At 38.5% G+C, this 6,368-nt stretch overlaps 1 protein-coding gene and 1 pseudogene across 1 annotated transcript in view; both read right to left on the bottom strand.

The window, feature by feature from the left end:
• The window catches only part of LOC116104726, a 20,808-nt pseudogene extending 16,310 nt beyond the window's left edge, over positions 1-4,498 (bottom strand).
• The window catches only part of LOC116068856 (zinc finger protein 431-like), a 193,800-nt gene that overhangs the window by 171,296 nt on the left and 16,136 nt on the right, over positions 1-6,368 (bottom strand). The gene's annotated exons all lie outside the window — the stretch shown is intronic.

Genomic DNA, 6,368 nt, shown 5'->3' with positions numbered 1-6,368 from the left:
AGGGCTTCTAGCTGTTTACCTGTGTTCTCCCGTATTTCTTTGAGGGTGCTATTTATGTCTTTCTTAATTATCCTGTATCATCACCATGAGAAGTGATTTTATATCTGAATCTTGCTTTTCTGGTGTGATGGTGTGTCCAGGACGTGCTATGGTGAGAGAATTGGGTTCTGATGATGCCAAGCGACCTTGGTTTGTGTTGTTTATTTTCTTATGCTTGCCCCTGGCCATCTGGTTAACTCTAGTGCTACCTGCCCTTGCTAAATTTGACTGGAGCCTGTCCTTCCTGTGATCCTGGTTATATCAGAACTCCTCAGAGTCAAGCTGTCTCTGTGATCCTGTGATTCTGTGATTCTGTGCCTGTTAGAGCACTTGGGAGTGGGGCCTCCTCTGGGTGTTGTGGGACTGCCTGCGGGGCTTGCGCCCAAGGTCTGAACAAGACACCAGCCAAGAGAGACCAGAAGGATCCAGATCCACCGGGCTGGTGGAGTTCTGTGTGCCTGGTCCCGCTGGTCCCAATTACTTCCAATGTTGGGACAGATGTTGGGTCCTCTTCACCTCTGATTCTGGGCAGGTAGAGGGCCTGGGAACGGAGCTTCCTCTGGGTGTTGAGGGGCTGGCTTGAAATTATATTTTTTAATTTAATTTTTGCTAGTGCAAAATTTCAGGAAATAACACATTGAAAAGGTCATTTCACTGTATAATGTGCTTGCTGGGGGTTAGATGGTCAATAAGTAATACTTTGCAGTCATAACAATGTAGTGGAGTTAATCTTCACTCAGTGCATGTAGAATTGTGTAGTAAGAGCACAGAACCCAGACACATCCTCTTTACACTGTAAATCAGTTTAGATGTTATACATATTCAACACATTGTTGATTCTAAGAAAACATATTCAATTATTAGGAAATCATGATCTCTGCATGCACAGCAAAGACTAGATTTCATTACCTGCTCATAAGGTAACATTACCAATTTGAAACAGTGCAAGACCTCAGAGACCAACATAGTTCATGCTTTGTATGATGGAGAACACAAGAAGGAAAGCTTTAAGCATAACCCACAAGACTTTTCATTCCCTGCCCATCACTAACACAGCCAAAGGCACTCTGAACATTACGTGTTCTTCCTATGAAGCTTCCAATTTCTGAAGAAGCTTGGAATTAAACATTTCAAAAACTAATAGTCACATAACAGTGATCTTTCTGGAATTGTTTCAATGCATCAGCAGCAGATCCCATGTTCTGATGCTCTTTGAACATGGATCATGGTCTAGAAAGACTGCCATGTGAATCTTAACGATACTCATCTCTACTGTATCCAATGTGTCTGGGTTTAAATAAACACTAGTATTTAAATAAAATAAACACTATCTGAAGCTGGAGAGAAGCACCTTGGAACCCCTTCTTACACCTCCTCATACAATGGGGTTGGTCCTCTCTGGCCAAGGGTCATTGAATCTTTTAAGAGCATCTACTGTCATCCTTGTCTGGCTTGAGAAGGCCTTTACAGTACTTTGATCTCTAGTCCCTCTTGGTCATTTTGGTGCCTGTTATTTTCTCAAGTCAAACAGGTTGCTTTATAACTAATGCCTATGCTTACTCCATATCCCTATAGTAGTGGGCTTCCAGGAGCTAAGAGAACTAGAGGCATGACTGTACTCTCTGTGTTTACTCCTCAGTATTGTTATCACCTTAGTAACTTCACAAGGATTAGACAGTTAATTTGTAGGTCAGGGTTCCACATCCATGGATTTTTGCTTGAAAAATCTGGGCATGATATACACACTTATAATCTCAGTCTTCAAGAGGTAGAGGTGGGAGGATTTTCAATCCAAGAATACTCTAGACTACATGTGACATTCTATCTTAATGTATCACTTCCTCATGGGGGAAAAAAGAAATGGAAAGGAAAAGGAGATAGATGAGGAAAAATAGAAGGAGAGAAGAGAACGTAGAAGAGACTATTTAAAACATGTTATTTCTGTTATCAAACAGAGAACTATCTGCTTGTCAGTTTCTCTCCAGTGTGGTATCTTTGGTGGTTTTTGTCTTAACTTGGTTTTTATTGCTGCGAAAAGATACTATGACCAAGGCAACTCTTATAAAGGACATGAAATTGGGGGTAGTGTACAGATTCAGAAGTTCAGTCTAATATCATCAAGGCTGAAAAATGGCAGTGTCCAAGCAGACATGATGTGGAGGAGACAAGATTTCTACATTTTGATCAGAAGGCAGCCAGACGATGTTGGGAGCCGTGAATCTTGAGAGGCATTCGCCATGGCAAGATGGCGCCTACTTCCACTGTTAACTCCTAGTGGGCAACTGTTTGCGCATGTGCGTAGACAACTATTGGCGCATGTGTGTAGAGTGAAAGGACGCCATGTCACAGCCCATCCAGGGGCGTTACGTAGGGTAATGAGCGAACAGCCAATCATGAGCAGACACACCACGCTGTGGGCAGATACACGCACTGTGGTGTATATAAGCAGTGCGGATTTTGGGTTCGACCCCTTTTTTCACTATGGATGGAGACAAATAAACAGTTGCTGCAGAAGGAACCTAGTGTCCGCGTGTCTTCTTCCTGGCGAGAGGACCACGCGGGCTACAAGACGACTCTTCTGCCGTGGATAGAGCTTAAGCATATGATCTCAGAGTCTAACTATACAGTGACATACTTTCTCAAATGCCACATCTACTCCAGAATGGCCACACTTCCTAATACTGCCACTTGCCATGGGCCAAGTACATTTAAACCACAACACCTTTCAGAGCTACACTACTTTGATTATATTCATAGGGTTACCCTTTAATATGTGTTTTTATGTAGTTGGAAGTAACTTGATTGGGAATAGGCATTAATGTATTGTCTACATTTGCAAGGTTTCACTCCAGTATGAATTCTTTCACGTTTTTGAACCTGACCATGAGAGGCAAAGGATTTACTATATTGCACATTCATAGGGTTCTCTCCAGCATGTTTTATTTTATGCATTTTGAGATCACTGTATCATGCAAAGGCTTTAAACATTCATTACATGTGTAAGGTTTCTCTCCAGTATGACTTTTTCATGTTTTTGAAGTTGATCATGAGAGGCAAAGGATTTATTACATAGCTTATGTTCAAAGGGTATCGCTCCACTATGTATTTTTTTATGTACATAGAATGAACTTTGATAAGCAAAGGCTTTGCCACACTGATTACATTCATAGGGCTTCTCTCCAGTATGCATTATTTTATATACTTGGAGATAATTATGATATGCAAAGGCCTTATCACACTGATTACATTTGTAAGGTTTCTCTCCAGTATGTGTTATTTTATGCATTCGAAGATTACGATGGTATGCAAAGGCTTTACCACATTCATTGCATTTGTATGGTTTCTCTCCAGTATGAATTCTTTCATGTTTTTGAAGTTGATCATGGGAAGCAAAGGATTTACTACATTGCTTACATTCATATGGTTTCTCTCCAGTATGTATTCTTTTATGTACTTGGAAAGAATTTTGATAAGCAAAGGCTTTGCCACATTGATTACATTCATAGGGTTTCTCTCCAGTATGCGTTCTTTTATGTACTTGGAGACAATTATGATATGCAAAGGCTTTACCACACTGATTACATTTGTAATGTTTCTCTCCAGTATGTGTTATTTTATGCATTTTGAGATAACTGTGTCCTGCAAAAGTTTTACAACATTCATTACATTTGTAAGGTTTCTCTCCAGTATGAATTCTTTCATGTTTCGAAGTTGACCATGAGTGGCAAAGGATTTATAACATTGCTTACATTCATAAGGTTTCACTCCAGTATGAATTCGTTTATGTCTTTTAAGATCATTCTGACGTACAAAGGCTTTACCACATTCATTACATTTGTAAGGTTTCTCTCCAGTATGTATTATTTTATGTACTTGGAGACGACAACGACATACAAAGGCTTTGCCACATTGATTACATTCATAGGGCTTCTCGTTAGTATGTGTTCTTTTATGTACTTGGAGATGACAATGATGTGCATATCTGTAATGGCTCACATTTGTAACATCCTTTTTCTATATGAGATTTTTCACAAATTTGAAGAAAAGTGGAAGAGCTCAGAGCTTTACCACACTGAGTACATTCATAAAATTTCCTATATTGTGAAATATAATATATTTTCATACTACATTGGCAAAGTAAACCAGGACAAATAGAAAAGAATTTCCACAATATGAGTACTCATAGGGATTTTCTACAGTGTGAGTTTATGGATATATTCCCACTGAAGTTGGAAAACCAACTAATTATAAACTTGTATCACACTGAGAAAGTTTGCTCAAATGTGGACTATTATATATATTTTAATTTTTCTAGGAGAGAGAGAGGTACATTGCTTATTTCAATATCCCTATGTTCACATGGCTTGTATCCACTGTGACACCAGACATACCTATTAACAATAGAGTAACAAATGAAGGACTTCCACATTGCATTCACGTACTTTGGCTGTTTGTTCATCATAGACATGTGGTATAGGAATGAAATTTACTACTCAACAACATTCTAGACTCTCATAAACTGCCTTCTCACTTAAACTTAGCAAAGTTACTATAAGAGTAATCAGCTTTACTATGGAATATTTGCTTATTAGAAACATATACTTATCACCTAATATATATCTTTGGCAATATGTGAGTGCTATGAGACTAGATTCTACAGAGAAGCTGTAATGTGGCTATAATTCAAATGATAATATCTGTTAAGGCATTGTTTCCTTGTCTTCTCTTTTAGAGAAATGCCTTGAAAACACAAATCAGACATCTGATATTGAGGTACATGGATTTGTGAGAATTTAATAATTAATATACTTAAAGCAGTACTTTTTTTTTATGTTGTTGCTTTTCTTTAAAAGTTCTAAGTTACATTAACATTTTTTCAGAGGCATATTCATACTAAATTGCACATGAAAATTACCTTCCATGTCTTCTGGAACTTTGACAATGTTCTTCAATATTATGGTCTTCCCAATTGTAGCCTAAAATATAGTACCAGAAAATGTATGTTATACTATTGGAAATTAGGCAAATTTAAGTTACTATCTTTAGTAAACCTGATTTAGTCACTTCATTCTTCCTCATTCTCAATTGAAATTATAGAAAAACATCAATAACTAAGAAACAGTTGTTCCCTTATTTTAAAAAGTGAAAGAAAATTCACAGTCTTACCTACAGCATTGAGGTTCCTGTAGGTCTCCAGCATCACATCTTTGTAGAGTCTTCTGTGGAGGACTCAACAACACCCATTCTTCTCCGAGTGAAGTTCACATGCACATCATCATAGGTCAATGCATCCTAAAATATTCCACTTATGTGTAAAGCAGAAACCATGATACCAACATCACTGTAAATGTATGCTTCATTGATAATATATTTGTATAACTCTGGCACTTCCCCCACTTATTTCATGACCAACAAGTTCTAATGTATATACCAAGTCATCTTAGAAAGAAACTGAGTAGTAAGGTTCACTTCTTTCATTTCTTTGCTCTTTGAATAGGATAAAGCCTTGCAAGAAAATGCTAATTAACAGAGAGAGAGAGAGAGAGAGAGAGAGAGAGAGAGAGAGAGAGACAGAGAGAGAGAGAGAGACAGAGAGACAGAGAGACAGAGAGACAGAGACAGAGACAGAGAGGCAAGCAGTACTGAGCACACATCAGAAAAATTGTATGAACAATTACTAACTACAAAAAATGATGGGCAAGCTGAGCATATTAGTTCATGCCTTTAATCCCAGCACTCAGGAGGCAGATGCAGGTATATCCCTGGCCTATCCAGGACATCCAGGACATATTAAGACTCTGTCTCCCCTGTAAAGATCAATCAAACAAGAAAGATAGAAAGGACTCAGAGGTTTTTACTTGAGTTCCTACAAAGAATTACAAATTCACTCCAATTCTCTATTCATCTTCCAGAATCCTGAAATGTCCCAGTTTAATCTGTAACAGTAAGGAGATCTTACTAAAAGGGGATGCATCTTTAAACAGATACAAATGGACAGATGAATATTGGCAATGTAAATGTTGATCCTACATAGGACAGGAGATAACTCAGCACTGGAGAGCTCCTGCTGGTTTTGCAAATAATTGGGCTCAATTGCCAGTAGTTACATGGGGGCTTCACAACTATCGATTACTCCAAGTTCAGGAATTCTGAAGGCATCTTCTGACTACTATGGGGACCAGGCATACATGATGTGCATATTCATGCATACAGGCAAAATTCTCATATTCATTTAAAAAATCAAAGCAAACACAACAGGTAGTTGAAGGAAGCCGGCCCACAGCTTCACTTCATCTCGTGGGAGCTCCACGAACGGGAACTTGAGGTCC

The sequence above is a fragment of the Mastomys coucha genome, unplaced genomic scaffold, assembly GCF_008632895.1.
Source record: "Mastomys coucha isolate ucsf_1 unplaced genomic scaffold, UCSF_Mcou_1 pScaffold22, whole genome shotgun sequence".
Classification (NCBI taxonomy): Eukaryota; Metazoa; Chordata; class Mammalia; order Rodentia; family Muridae; genus Mastomys; species Mastomys coucha.
Note: the sequence above shows the minus strand (reverse complement) of the source record. Positions and strands in the feature narration are given on the sequence as shown.